This window comes from Callithrix jacchus, chromosome 13 (assembly GCF_049354715.1).
Source record: "Callithrix jacchus isolate 240 chromosome 13, calJac240_pri, whole genome shotgun sequence".
Lineage (NCBI taxonomy): Eukaryota > Metazoa > Chordata > Mammalia > Primates > Cebidae > Callithrix > Callithrix jacchus.
The window spans coordinates 71,079,147-71,094,287 of record NC_133514.1 but is presented as its reverse complement, the minus strand read 5'-3'; positions in this window follow the sequence as shown (position 1 = coordinate 71,094,287).

Here is a 15,141-nt window from a genome sequence, read left to right as displayed (position 1 = left end):
TCTTTTACTTGGTCTGAGAACATCATTAACAAAAAGAAAACCCATTCACTGAGAAACTCTTATGAGAGACATAACTTTCTAGTAAGTTCCTCACACCATCATTTTCACCAAAACTTGCTTCATTGGAGGAAATGTGTAAAGTTAAATCTAAAAGCCTCTACTTATTATATAACTTGTCCTTAAATAAAAAGAATTTTACAGTCCCTAAATTAAGGGGATTGTGAGGTAAATAGGTAGTGACAGTGAAACTTTCCCCACACTGTTAACAAGAAGTTCATACTAGGTTTTAGAGAACAGTTACACATTAACCAGGTTGCCTTCTTGACTCCTTTACTACAGCTACCTACTAACTGAAAGTCAAGTAGCACTAGATACTCACCATCTGCTTCCCTGTTTTTTCTATAGATAGATAGAATTTATTGGGCCTTTGTGCTTTAGAATCACCTAAAATGTTTTCAGATCCTGAATTCCTGCAGAATGGCTGATGCCAGCCACTCTGAAGACTCTCACCAAGGAACCAAATCAACAACACAAGACTGTAGTTTCCTCATCCCCCATCCCATCACTTCACCTTTCACTCTTGACCAATCAGTGATCCCCAGCCCACTACTCATCCCAAATCCCTTAAAAGCCCTAACCTCCTTGGGGAAGCCAACTTGAGGTCTCCTCCTGTCTTAAACCTCTTTCTCTGATGCAATTCTTGGTGTCTTGATGTATTAGCTGGCTGCACACCAGGCAATTGAGCCTGGCACAATTACAATGATTGCTGCTCATGTTTTATGAAATTCACGATTTTGTATTTACAATTGGGAAATGAAGACCTTTTAACAGACACCTGATATTGTGTAGCTATTATTTCCAGAATTTTGTCTAAATTCATGGGCAAGAAACATTCAAGATGGAAACTGCCACTCTGTTGAATCCTAAAGCACATGATACCAACATCCATATTAAATGTAGGTTGACTACTCTATTGTTAATTCAAATTGGAGAATTTGTTTCCAACTTCGGGTCTAAATCATTGATTTGTGTGTTGCTTTCTGGCATTTAAATTTAGCTACCATTTTTTTAAAGTATTTAGGGTGATTGTGATGTGAAGTCAAGTTTAGGGGAAGAGTGGCAAGATTACATGTGAAACAGTGCGTTCCAGGGTGCCATGAAATCAGCACTGGGGTGTTAGCCACCTTCATTCAGCAAGTAGACCAGGCTGAATGAAGCAGAGATACCCCCTCCCCCGAAGAAAGGGGAGAATGTCTGAACAAGTGAGGAGAGGGAAGTTGCTAGAGAGGACAGCATAAGAAGCTGTGGGAATTAAAGAAAATAAGAAAACTAAGCTTACTGATCTTGGGGAGTACAAGAAAATATTGTTGAACAGTAAGGATGCATTTTGCCACACTTGATACATGCAGGTATTCAATATATATTTGGTGATTGAATACATAGGTGGACCAGATTACAAAGGGACTTCAGAGGCAAATGAAATAATTTGCATTTCTTTTTCACCATATATGTTCAGTGACTAGCATATATTATGGATTCGATAAATATTTAAGTGTTGATTGACAAATGTACCTTACAGAGAGTATGCAGTCATTAAATGGTTGATGTAATTATTCTAATTATCAATAATTGAATACCTTTGTTTTTCAGGTGGAAAAATCCAATGATTTATTTATATAAGGCAATTTTTATTCTAATCTGAATAGTATAGAAAAACCATATTGTTTAAAGATATTCTACAGTGTTCCAAAGAGAAATGTTATAGACACATGGCAATATATTGCCAGCCTGAGGGTTAGAGCTTCCAAAATAAACCCCCTTTTGAAACATGAAAACAATGAGACTAAACAATGAAAGGATTAATAATATACCCATTCATTCACTCACTCACTCATTCATTCATCCATCCATCCATTCATTCACGCAATTAAGAATAACTACTATGGACCAGGCACTGTTTTGGTTAAAGTATATACAAGTTTCTACCCCTGTATGGCTTACATTCTAACTGGGTAGCAGAACATTAGCAGAAACATGGTAATTTAGAGTATGGCAAAATGTAAGGGTAAGGAGGTGAGAAATTCTAGTTTGAAGAATGGTGGCCAAGCTAGGCCTTGCTGAGAAGGGAGACATTTGAGTTAAGACCTAAAAAAAAAGTGGTGAAGCAAGCCATGAGGCTACCTGGGGGAAGAGCATTTCAGGGCGAGAGAACAGTACGTGTCAAGGTCCTGAGGCAGCTGTGTACCTGCCACAGTCCAAGAACAGCAAGGAGGCCAGTGTGTCTAGAATGAATAAAAAGCATGTAGCAAATCTGTTCAGAGAGGTTAGTGGAGGATCTTGTATGTCAAAGGAAGGATTTTGGCTTTTACTCTAAATGACATGGAAGCCACTAGGGGTTTTGAATAGAGGAGAATTAAGGGTCTGATTTGGTTGTGCTCTGGGCAGCCACAAACCTTGTGATGAAACTGCCCAAAATGTTATTAGCTGTAATTTATTGGTCCCTCCTGGACTCTCATATTATTTCTTTCTATTGGATTACCACACTTGCTTTGTTTTTTGATAACAATATGTATAGTTTTCCATCTTTTTCCCTTAGGATTAGACATAAATATCTTGAGGTTATCTTGTTCATATTTATGTGTCTGGTGACATCATATGTAATCTCTGTACATAGTAGGTAATTGCCAAATATGTGTCTTCATGTGACTTTTCAGCTTGTTTATGGTGAATCCAATTATGAAATGTCACACAAGTGCAGAAGTAGTGGTATTGACTATGACCTTTGACATGACTGAATAAAACTTCTGAATCATTTATTTGAAAAATTATGTCTGTGTTTACATTTGATTTTTTGAAGCAATAAATTGTTGTGCCATTCGGTGGATGGCCAGAAACACTCTATCAACCATGTCACTGTGAGGATTTTATTTACAGGCATTTGAAACAACCCTGCAATTTCTTTGGAGTTCATTCTGTGAACTATAGCACTGGAATTAGTCCGACGAGTGTAATTTGAGGGTATTGAAATGCCCCACTTGCCCGAAAAAATTTCTACTGTAAAGATTGCCTCCCCTCACCCCTCCTCAGACCCTTCAACCTTCAGTTTCTGCCTCTGGAGCAATTCTTTTCTTAACAAAAGAAAGCGTGTTGCTCTTAGGAAGCTTCTACAGAATGCACAACTGGCACTAAGCAATTGGAATCTCTCAGAGCACAGCCTAGTGTGGACCTGGTAAAACACCATGCTTCACTTGCACTTCTCTTAGCCAGCTAAAGATGAGACCGTTCTTTTACATTTTATTTATTTATTTTGCCAGGTCGTCTAACTCTGCAGGCTGCTGCTGCCACAGGGAGTGTCCCTTTTCTGGATGAACATCTATTTGATAAAATGATTTAATCAGCTTTGATGATCTGGAATAACAGGACTTTACCAAGGGACTGGCTATTCTGATGTGAAAGTAAATGTCTTAACCTCCCTCGCCATGACATTTATTTTCCATTAATGGTGCTGGCTCTGCCTTGGCATCCTTTTAACAGCAGGAGACCATTATCCTCTGAGAATGTTCTCTCCCCTTTCACATTATCTCTTAATTATTGCCCTCTTTTCCTATAGACAATGCCAGTAGGAATTTTCATGTAATTTTTCCCCTCCATTCCTCCTCTGACATGTAGTGCCACGGGAGAGGATTTGGGTGTTAACCCCAGAAAGCCCAGAATAATGAATCTTGTAGACAGTTGGCTCAGTATCCAAGGAGTCCTTTGAGAGGGGGCTGAGATGCTGTGAGCAATGCACAAGGCAAAAGCTTGGGAACTAAAAAATTTGCATTGAAGCCTTCCAGGGAAAGGGGAGGATGACAATGGGAATCTCAAGGTTGGCGGGGAGTAGGGTAGAAGATTTAGTTTTTCCCACATGCTAGTCTCTCAGGACCATCCATTTTATTTATTTATATTGAAGAAAAGGTTTCATCCCTCCCACTAACAAAAATAGCCCTCACTATGTAAATCCCATCTCTGCCGTTTTGTTGAGTCTGTAGCCAGCCAGACTAAAACAGTGGCTGCAAAAAAACTGAGAACTCCTCTGATGCATCTTAATGGCTGTTTGTTAACCTCAATGCTGACCGTTCAAATGCTAACTCTTTTAAGCAAGTAATCCCAACACAAGCACCCAGCTTGAGTCATATAACATTTAATTATGGAACAGTTTTTGTTTTGTTTTTTAAATACAATACGGGGTAAACTCATACACAGACAAACACACGGTATATATGTATCTATACACATATGCACTTTATTACACTGATATTGTAGTTATTTTTTTCAACTTTTAGAGTAGATTTAAGGGGTACATGTGCAGGTACCCCTTAATATATGAATTACCTGAATATACAGTGTGATGCTGAGGTTTGGGGTGTAAACAATCGGGTCACCCAGGTACTGAACATAGTCCCCACTAGTTAGTTTTTCAACTGTTGTCCCCCTCCCTCTTCTAGTAGTTCCCAGTTTCTTTGTTGCTATCTTCATGTCTCTGAGTGTCCACCGTTTGGCTCCTACCTATAAGTGAGAACATGCGGTATTTGGTTTTCTGTTCTTACGTTAATTCACATAGGATAACAGTCTCTAGCTGCATCCATGTTGCTGCAAAGTAGATGATTTTGTTCTTCTTTATGGCTGTGTGGTATTCCATAGTGTATATGTACCACATTTTCTTTATCTAATCTGTTGTTGATGGATATGTAGGTTGATTCCATATCTTTGCCATTGCGAATAGGGTTGCAATGAACATGTAAGTGCATGTGTCTTTTTGGTTAGAACAATTTGCTTTCTTCTGGATATATATCCAATAATGGAATTGCTGGGTTGAATGGTAGTTCTGTTTTAAGTTTTGAGTAATCTCCAAACGGCATTACACACTGGCTGAACTAATTTACATTTCCACCAAGAGTGTATAAGCAGTCCCTTTTCTAATCAACCTTGCCGGCCTGTGGCAGTTTTTGACTTTCTAATAATGGCCATTTTGACTGTTGTGAGACAGTATTTCACTGTGGCTTTGATTCGCATTTCTTGATGATTGGTGATGTAAAGCATTTTAAAAAATATATTTTATTGCACTTTAGATTCTGGAGTACATGTGCAGAACATGCAGGATTGTTCATAGGTATATACATGGCAATGTGGTTTGCTGCCTCCATCCCTGTCACCTATAGCTGGCATTTCAAGCATTTTTAAATATTTTTTTTGGCTGCTTCTTTTGAGATGTATCTGACCGTGTATTTTGCTCATTTTTAATGGGGTTATTTGTTGTTTGCTTATTCAACTGTTTGAGTTCTTTATATATTCTCAATATTAGACCTTTGTCAGATGCATAGTTTGTGAATATTTTCTCCGGTTCTGTAGGTTGTCTGTTTACTCTGTACATGGTTTCTATTTGTGTGCGAAGCTCTTTAGTATAATTAGGTCCTATTTGTCAATTTTTGTTTTCCTTGCATTTGCTTTGAGGACTTAGTCATAAACTCTTTTCCGAGGCTGATGTCCAGAATGGTGTTTCCTATGTTTTCTTCTAGGATTCTTACAGTTTGAGGTCTTACATCTAACTCTGTCATCGTTTTTGAGTTAATTACTTTATATGGTGAAAGGTAGGGATGCAGTTTCATTCTGCATGTGGCTAGCCAGTTTCTTCCAGCATCTTTTACTGAATAGGGAGTCCTTTTCACCATTGCTTCACATACACACTTTAAATCAACACTTTAGAAAACAAGGTTATGAAGTTTATGTTCGGGCATAAATGTTTCTCTTGTATTATTTATTAATTGTTGGGTCCCTGGGTGAAGGTTACTATTTTTGGCAGAGGCACATGCAAAATCTAATAAGAAGTGCTCCCCAATCCCATTGCATTTGCATGCTAGCTAAAGGGATCCATGGAATTCTCTGGAATTTACCATTAATATGTATTGACTGTAATTATGATGTCATGTAATGGGGAATATAAGCTCTGATTGCAGGCATTTCTGGCAATGAAAGAGTAGGGCTTTAAGTCTTTTCCCTATTTCTTTGACAATACAGGGGAAAAAATTCCTGGTGCTTTTTCAACATAATATAAAGGTCACCGACAATAGCCCACCTATTGATGCTGATGTGTGACATTTAAACTGAATACAAAGAAAGCATGATAAGCATTAAAAAGAACTAGTTGCTTTCAAGATAATGCTGTTTACCAGATCATTTCTCTTTGAAAAAAATAAATGTAATGTTCCGATTTATTTCTTAGACATTGCTTGAAAATATACACATATATTTTGAATAAAAATATTACCTATCACTGATATTTAATCTACCACTACCACTATTTAATTCATCAATAATATTTTTTAAATGTGGCCTGGGTTGTGAAAACTAGAACCTGGGGCAATATTCTTTGGATGATATGATCAGTTGTTAGGAAAAAGGAAGGAAGGAAGGAAGGAAGGAGGGAGGGAGGGAGGGAGGGAGGGAAGGAAAGAAAGAAAGAAAGAAAATTGGGCCATGTGTGGTGGTGCATACCTGTAATCCCAGCACTTTGAGAGGGTGTGATGGAAGGATTGCTTGAGGCCAGGACTTTGAGACTAGCCTCGGCAACATAATGAGATCTTGTTTCAAAAATAAAATAAATAGCTTGGTGTAGTAGCATGTACCTGTAGTCCTAGGTATTTGAGAGGATGAAGTGGGAAGACTGATTGAACCCAGAAGTTCAAGCCTCCTGTAAGCTACGATCACTCCACTGTACCCCAGCCTGGGCAACAGAGTGAGACCCTGTCTCTAAAAAATAATTCTTAAAAAATCGAGTTGTTTATGTAATAGGAGCTGTGCATATATGTTGCCAAAACCACCAGTCAAAAAAAAACCACAACTAAGTCATTTAGAAAGTTGTATTTTTGCCGCATATACATGTAAGACACCAATAAGTGGCTGAATTGATTTCTCTCTGTGAAATGAAATGGTTTAGCTGAATTTATAAAATTAACCCCTGTTAGCATTTTGTTGTCATAGTTGAAACTGATCCCGGGTGAGGGGTTAATAGAGTATGTTTTGCCAAAAATACTCCCAGTGGACTCCCCCACCTAGCAACAATGACAGCTTAAAACACACTGTTGAGGCAGGTAGGTTAGAAGATTCTCAGGAATGAGTAGGAAGAAAAGGCAGGGAGCAGTAGCAGCAGCATGAGTCCACTCTTCTGCATAAGGATCAACTTTGTAGTTTCAGATGTGGGATTCAAAGAAGGTTCTTAGCCATCTAAATAAGCGGATCTCAATGTTTGCTGCATATTGTATCATCTTTTAAACATTGATCAGGCTATACCTGAGACCAGTTAATCACCATCTCTCAAGCATGGATCCAGGCCTCAGCTATTCGCTCAAACTCTCTGTGTAGTTAGAATGTGCAGCCAAGTTTGAGAACCACTGCTGTAAACGCATGGGTCTTATACAAGAGACAATTCAGCTTCTTGAGGTGAAAGTATTTGCTCCTCCAAAATGCATATGATAGAACTTAAGGCCCAAGTCAATGGTATTAAGAGGTGGGGCATTTGGGGAAGTAATTAAGTCATGAGGGCTCTGCCCTCGTGGTTGGAATACTCCTCTTATAAAAGAAGTTGGCCAGGTGCAGTGACTCATGCCTGTAATCCCAGCACTTTAGGAGGCTGAGGAGGGCAGATCATGAGGTCAGGAGATCAAGGCCATCCTGGCTTACAAGGTGAAGCCTTGTCTCTACTAAAAATGCAAAAATTAGCCAGGTGTGGTGGCACACACCTGTAGTCCCAGCTATTTAAGAGGGTGAAGCAGGAGAATTGCTTGAACCCGGGAGGCGGAGGTTGCAGTGAGCCAAGATCTCACCACTGCTCTCCAGCCTGGGCAACAGAGCAAGACTCTTGTCTCAAAAAAAAAAAAAAAGAAGTTGAAAAAACCACGCTAGTGCCTTTTGCTCTTTCATTTCTTCTGCCAAGTGAGAACAGAAGGTTTGTCCCCTCTAGGGGAGGCAATAAGATGGTACCATATTGGAGGCAGAGAGCAACCCTCACCAGACTTCAAATCCACTGGTGCCTTGATCTTGAACTTCCCAACCTCCAGAACAATGAGAAATAAATTTGTGTTATTTATACATTACTAGTCTGAAGTGTTTTGTTACAGTCACACAAAGAGATAGACATAACATATGAGAAAAGGAAAAGCAAGCCTGAATGCCACTTCCCATTTGCCAAAGGGCCCAATGAGGAAGAAAGAGATGATTCATTCACTCAAATGGGTCATGAACAAGCCTTTGAACTGTCCAATGCCCTTAGATAACACCTGCCTCCTTCTCTCCCAATTTCTACATCATGACAACTACTCCCACATGGTAGACATTTACTATGCTTTTTGTGTAAATTTTTATCTTAACAATAACCTAATTACAGGACACATTAGCATTCCCATTTTACAGGTGAGAAAACAGCTGCAGAGATGTTAAAAAAAAAAAAAAAAAAAGCTTGTACCAGGTCATGCAGCTATAAGTCAGCAGTCATGGATTTCAAACCTGGGCATTTGGACTTCAGTGGTTGGCTGATTCTTAAGGTTTTAAAATTCAGGTCATTTTGAATACTGAGGTTCCAGATATTTTTCATTTCTTTTTGTTAAATATGTACTCTAACCAAATATGGCTTCTCATTCGTATACATGTTTACTTACACTACTACTACTAACAACAATTAACATAATAATGAAAATATATTAATATTCTAATTTAGTGAATGGAACTCTAATGTACAAAAAGGCTTAGTTTCCATCCAGGTGAGGTGGCTCAAGCCTGTAATCTCAGTACTTTGGGAGGCTGAGGCTGGTGGATTACCTGAGGTCGGGAGTTCAATACAAGCCTAAGCAACATGGTGATACTCCATCTCTACTAAAAATACAAAAAATTAGCCAGACATGGTGGCAAGTGCCTATGATCCCTGCTACTTGAGAGGCTGAGGCAGGAGAAGTGCTTGAACTGGGAGGCAGAGGTTACAGTGATCCAAGATGTTGCCATTGCACTCCCGGCTGGGCAGCAACAAAAGCAAAACTCCATCTCAAATCAAAAGACTTAGTTTCCAAAGCTTTCATCATTCATCAATAAGTTTTTATCCAATAACAGTTGACCTGGTATTCAAATACTTGGTCATCATAAAAAAGAAGTCATGTCCTTTGCAGGGACATGGATGGAGTTGGAAGCTATGATTCTCAGCGAACTAATGCAGGAAGAGAAAACCAAACACTGCATGGTCTCACTTATAAGTGGGAGTTGATTGATGAGAACACATGAACACATGAGCAGAAACAACACATACTGAGCACCTATTCTGGGTGGGAAGGCAGAGCATCAGGAAGAATAGCTAATGGACTCTGGGCTTAATACCTGGGTGATAGGATGATCTGTGCAGTAAACCATGATGGCACATGTTTACCTTTGTCACAAACCTGCACATTCCTGCACATGTACCTCTGAACTTAAAAGTTGAAAGAAAAAAAAAACAGAAAGAAAATCTGTCCTATTCATCATCATTAACCAGACCCTTCTCAATCAATACACTACCTCCATCATGTAGAGGAATCTTGAGAATTTATATCAACTTGTGGTTCTAATCCCAAACTTCAATCTTGCCTTCAGCAGAGAAACAAACGCACAAACACACATATTAAAAAAACACTTGGCCATATTTCAGTGAAAGTAACTTAACTCTCACATATAACACTGTAAGGCTTAACTCTCAACTTCAATTTTTTTCTATTTAGAAATTTTACTATATACACACCATCCATCAACATTTTATGATAAATGCTTCTCCTATTGACTATGTTGCCAGTTTGGTCTTGCTATGTCTGTTTGGGTTTCAGAAGGATTTTGGTTTTTATTATTTTTAAATTTCCTAATGAAGTAAGCCTCTTGGGAACTCAGCCCTTCCTTATCTTACTGGATCCCCTTTCTTCCTGTAAATGTTTGTTGTGTGACCCCCATGTCTCACGTGCTGCTGTAAGCATGGACTTTCAGCTGTGAACAGAAGACAATCATGCCTGCCCTTGTAGAGTTCAACTTCCCTTCCTCTCTGCTACCATTTTAAATATTTACTACTCTTAGACCATATTTAGTAGTAAAGAATCTTTGTTTTGGCTATGATTTTTTTCTTCTAGTGGAAATACCTATGAAATGTGATGTCACTAATTCCATTAATTATCTGGAAATATCTTAATCTTTTTTGGTTTAAAACTCTTTAGATTTAATTTGCTCTCATTTAGAAAACTGTCTTTGGTGGATTTAAGCTCAGTCAAGTCTGTCTTCTCTCTTTTCATCCTTCTACTGGAATACTTACAGCTTTCCAAAGAGCTGCTTACATCTATTCTGCTTTTGGGGAGCTGGAACTGAAAGAGCCCAGGGAATTTCACCCCTAAATGTGGCACCCTGACATGCTGATGGTTTAAAAATGAAGGATCTTGAAGACAAGCTGATGCTGGAAGAGGCTCTGCTCTGATATTCCCTTATCTACTTTAAGACTGGACCTGCCAGAGAAAAACAACTGCCTTCCATTCTTTCCCTGAAATCTCATTATCTATGGCAGAAGGAAGGACTGAGGATCGCAACCGTACCGTGATGGACTTTTTCAAGATCATGTTTGACTCTTGGGCTCATTAAACTCCACAGAGAATCGTTTACAAGTTAATTTCTGTCTCCTGGCTCCATTCATTCTCCCTAATAATCATTTGCTACCCATCAAAAACATTGTCTACACTCCCCATATCTCCCCTCTTCCATAAAGAAGGGAATATAAACAAACACCTGCAACTCATTGGGTTGTAGAATAATCATTCTTATGTAATTCCCCTGTGCTTATGCGTGCTAATAAAACTGTAGGACTTTTTCCTGTTAACCTATTGTAAATTCACTTCAACAGACTTAGACTAGATCCTTCAGAGGGGAGGTTTGAACTTCACTACAAAACTGAGACCAGGTGTGAGAAGAGTGAATTACCAGGCGCAAGATATCCTAGGTTCACATAGAGCATAGAGTTAGCCCAAATGGAATTTAAATCCTCATCACAATGTTGTATATTTTCTTTGAACTTGATGTCATTTTGTTGTCAAATATTCCTAATAATGTCTTGTCTGTATTATGTAGTTGTGCAAAAATTCATGCTGACTGTAGAAGAGAAGCACAGTGAAAGGTGACACAGACCTGAGGCTCAGAACGGTTGCAGAGGAACAGTGGTCCACAACCTCTTCGACAGGAATCCCAAGTATAACTTATGCTGATGAAATTCAAATGTCTAAATCTAATAACAAATGACAGGAATTTTAATATTTTATTGTATAATAAGATAAATGTATTTATGCTTCTATTTTTAAAGTCCTGATGCAACATTTTTTATGTGAACTGGGTCTGATTTGAAAACAACCTTTTTCACAGCGAACACTGCTAAATGCTGAAGCTTAAGAGCAGGCTGGAGCAACTGCAGACTGAATTTTTATTAGTGTAGTGAGAATAAGGGTGAGGGAAGAGACAAAAAAGTTCAGAGCAGTCTGAGATATGTGAGGTTTGCAGGCTCAGAGGAACTTGAGTATGGGGCTTCACTCCAGGCACGACGCAAACTCCGCCCCGCAACCTATGACTGGCAGCAATTGGTTAAAGGCATTCTGTAACTAACTGGCTGCCTGGCCCATTATCTTCACATTTCTAGAATTTGTGATACAAGAAACAATATATAACCAACCAATAGCTAACGTAATTTCAGTTTTAATTCTTGGTAAACAACCCAGGAACAGCCTCCTCTTTCCCCTTAAAGATCCTCTTGCAACTCTTAATTGAAGTTGTATTGAGGGCACCTGGAATCTATGCTCCTGTAGTGCAATCATCAAGCTTGGCGCAAATAAACTATTTATATTAATTTTGCCTCAGCTTCTTCCTTTTAGACCAAAAAAGGGTAATGTATTTCTGTTTTTATTTTATTTATTTGATTTTGTTTTAGGAATAGGGTCTCGTCCTGTCACCCAGGCTGGAGCGCAGTGATATGATTATAACTCACTATAACTTTGAACTCCTGGGCTCAAGGGATCCTATGCTTCAGCCCCCAAAGCATTGGGATGGATTAAAGGTGTGAGCCACTGAGCCGGACTCTTTTTTCAAGTAATTGCTATTGCATTTTCACTTTTGATTTTTTCCTCCCCTTGGGCAACGTTTTAGCTTTAAGACTTGGCTATGGGGCCGGGCGGGGTGGCTCAAGCCTGTAATCCCAGCACTTTGGGAGGCCGAGGCGGGTGGATCACGAGGTCAAGAGATCGAGATCATCCTGGCCAACATGGTGAAACCTCGTCTCTACTAAAAATACAAAAAATTAGCTGGGCATGGTGGCGTGCCTGTAATCCCAGCTACTCAGGAGGCTGAGGCAGGAGAATTGCCTGAACCCAGGAGGCGGAGGTTGTGGTGAGCCGAGATCGCGCCATTGCACTCCAGCCTGGGTAACAAGAGCGAAACTCCGTCTCAAAAAAAAAAAAAAAAAAAAAAAAAGGCTTGGCTATGGGATGGCAGTTGGCCAAACAGCTTGGCTGTGCTAGGTACACTCTGAGAGACACATGTCAGAATTGTTCCACTAAGGAGCAAGAAAGATGGAGTACTTACCTACTGACTGGGATTCCTTGTTGGTTGAGGGTTGCCCCAAAATCATGAACTGTGACCGTCTCTGCTTCCTCCTTAGACTCAGGCGGAGAGCTGGGGGAAGCCATCAGCGTGTGGAAGCTCTCTGTAGATGACCTTGTAGTAGGCAAGAGCATAGAGGCAGGACACCAATAGTCAACTAGTCAAATGGATTGTTCACTAAAAACAAATACTTATTAGCAACTGATAGAGACAGGAGACAGCCAAGGTCCCCAGCAAAACCCTGGCTTCAAGCCTAAAACAGCCTGAAGGCTGAAAAACCAGACTACTCGTCCTGGATGAAGCCCACCATTTCCTGACTGATTTTCTCTCAACAGTGCCCACCTGGGCACTGGGAGGAAGGGGTGGAGCCTTGGGAAGTTTGCTCTGTCTGCAGGTGGGAGGAGTCTGGCCTCTTCAGTTCCTAGGTGGTAATCTGGGATTCAATCTGTGAGAGGGAAACCTGCCAGCAGGATACTCTGGCTTTGCTGAGAGTTATTTTCCTTTTCCTTTTCTCCCAATAAATTTCATTTTCCTCTCCCTTCTGTGTGTCTGCGAGCCTATTCTTTCCTAATAGTGTGACAAGAGCCCAGTTTTAGCTGAAGTAAGGGGAAAGTTCTGCAACACAACCTTTATGTATTTAGGTGCTGTATTGGTGTGCAAGGCCTTCTGTAACAAATGCCACAGACTGACGGGGTGGCTTAAACCACAGAAATATTTTCTCATAGTTCTGGAGAATGAAAGTCCAAGATCAAGGTGTTGGCAGGGTTGATTTCTCCTGAGGCCTCTCTCCTTGGCTTGTAGATCATCGTCTTCTCTCTGTTTTCCATGGTCTACCATCTCTGTGTTTCTATGTCCTAATCTCTTTTTATAAGGAAATCAATCAGATTGGATTAGGGCCCAGCTAATGGCCTCATTTTAACTTAATGACCTCATTTAACTTAATTACCTGTTTAAAGGCCCTCTCTCCACGTAGTCATGTACCACATAATGACCTTTTGGTCAATGAGGGACCACTTATATGACAGCAATTGAATACGATTATAATGGGGCTGAAAAATTCCTATTGGAATAAGGCCTTAGTGCAATGCATGACTCATCTATTGTGGTGATGTAAACAAACCTACTGCACTGCTGGTTGTATAAAAGTATAGCAAATACAATTAAGCACATAATACTTGCAAATACTAATAAACGACTATTACTGGCTTATGTATTTATTATACTTTTTAGTTATTTTAGAGTGTACTCATTCTACTTTTTAAAAAATTTAACTGTAAAACAAGTTCAGGTATGTCCTTCAGGAGATATTCCAGAAGAAGGCACTGTGATCATAGGAGATGACAGGTCTATGGGCGCTATTTCCCCTGAAGACCTTCCAGTGGGACAAGATATGGAGTTGGAAGACAGTGATATTGATGATCCTGACCCTGTGTAGGCCTAGGCTAATGTGTGTGTTTATGTCTTTGTTTTTAACTAAAATGTTAAAAAAGTTAAAACATTTAAATAGAAGAAAGGTTGTAGAATGAGGATATAAAGGAATTAGTTTGTACATCTGTTTAATGTGTTTGTGCTTAAGCTAAGAATTATTACAAAAGCCAACAAATAAAAAAATTTAAAACTTCATAAAATAAAAATGTTTCAGTAGAAGAAAGTTAATTCATTATTGAAGAAAGAAAAATATTTGTGTATAAATTTAGTGTAGTTTAAGTGTAGAGTGTTTATGAAGTCTTTGTTGGTGTGCAGTGATGTCCTAAGCCACTGCATTCTCTCACCACTCACTGACACACCCGGAACAACTTCAAATCCTGCAAGCTCAATTCATGTAAATGTCCTACAGGTTGTATTAGTCCATTCTCACTCTGCTATAAAGATGCTACCCGAGGCTGGATAATTGATAAAGGAAAGAGGCTTAATTGACTCACAGTTCTGCATGACTTGGAAGGCCTCAGAAAACTTGTGGTGGGAGGGGAAGCAGGTACATCTTACATGGCAGCAGGTGAGAGCAAGCGTGTGAGAGTGCAGGAAAAATTTTACTATTTATAAAACCATCAGGTCTCATGAGAACTCGCTCACTATCACAAGACAGTCTGAGGGAGACTACCCCCAATCAACTCCCTCCCTCAACATGTGGGAATCACAATTTAAGAAGAGATTTCAGTAAGGATACAGAGCTAAACCATCATAGTGTACCACTTTTTATATCTTATACCACATTTTTACTGTACCTTTTCTAAGTTTAATATGTTTAGATACAGAAATACCATCAGTCCCCTGAATTCATAGGTTCTGCATCTGTGTATTCAACGAATTGGAGATCACAAATATTTGAAAAACATAAAATTTCATCTATACTGAACATGTACAAAGATTTTTCTTGTCATAATTCCCTAAACAATCTAACAAGTATTTACATAGCATTTATATTTTGCTAGGTACTATAAGGATTTTAGAGATAATTTAAAGTACTATATA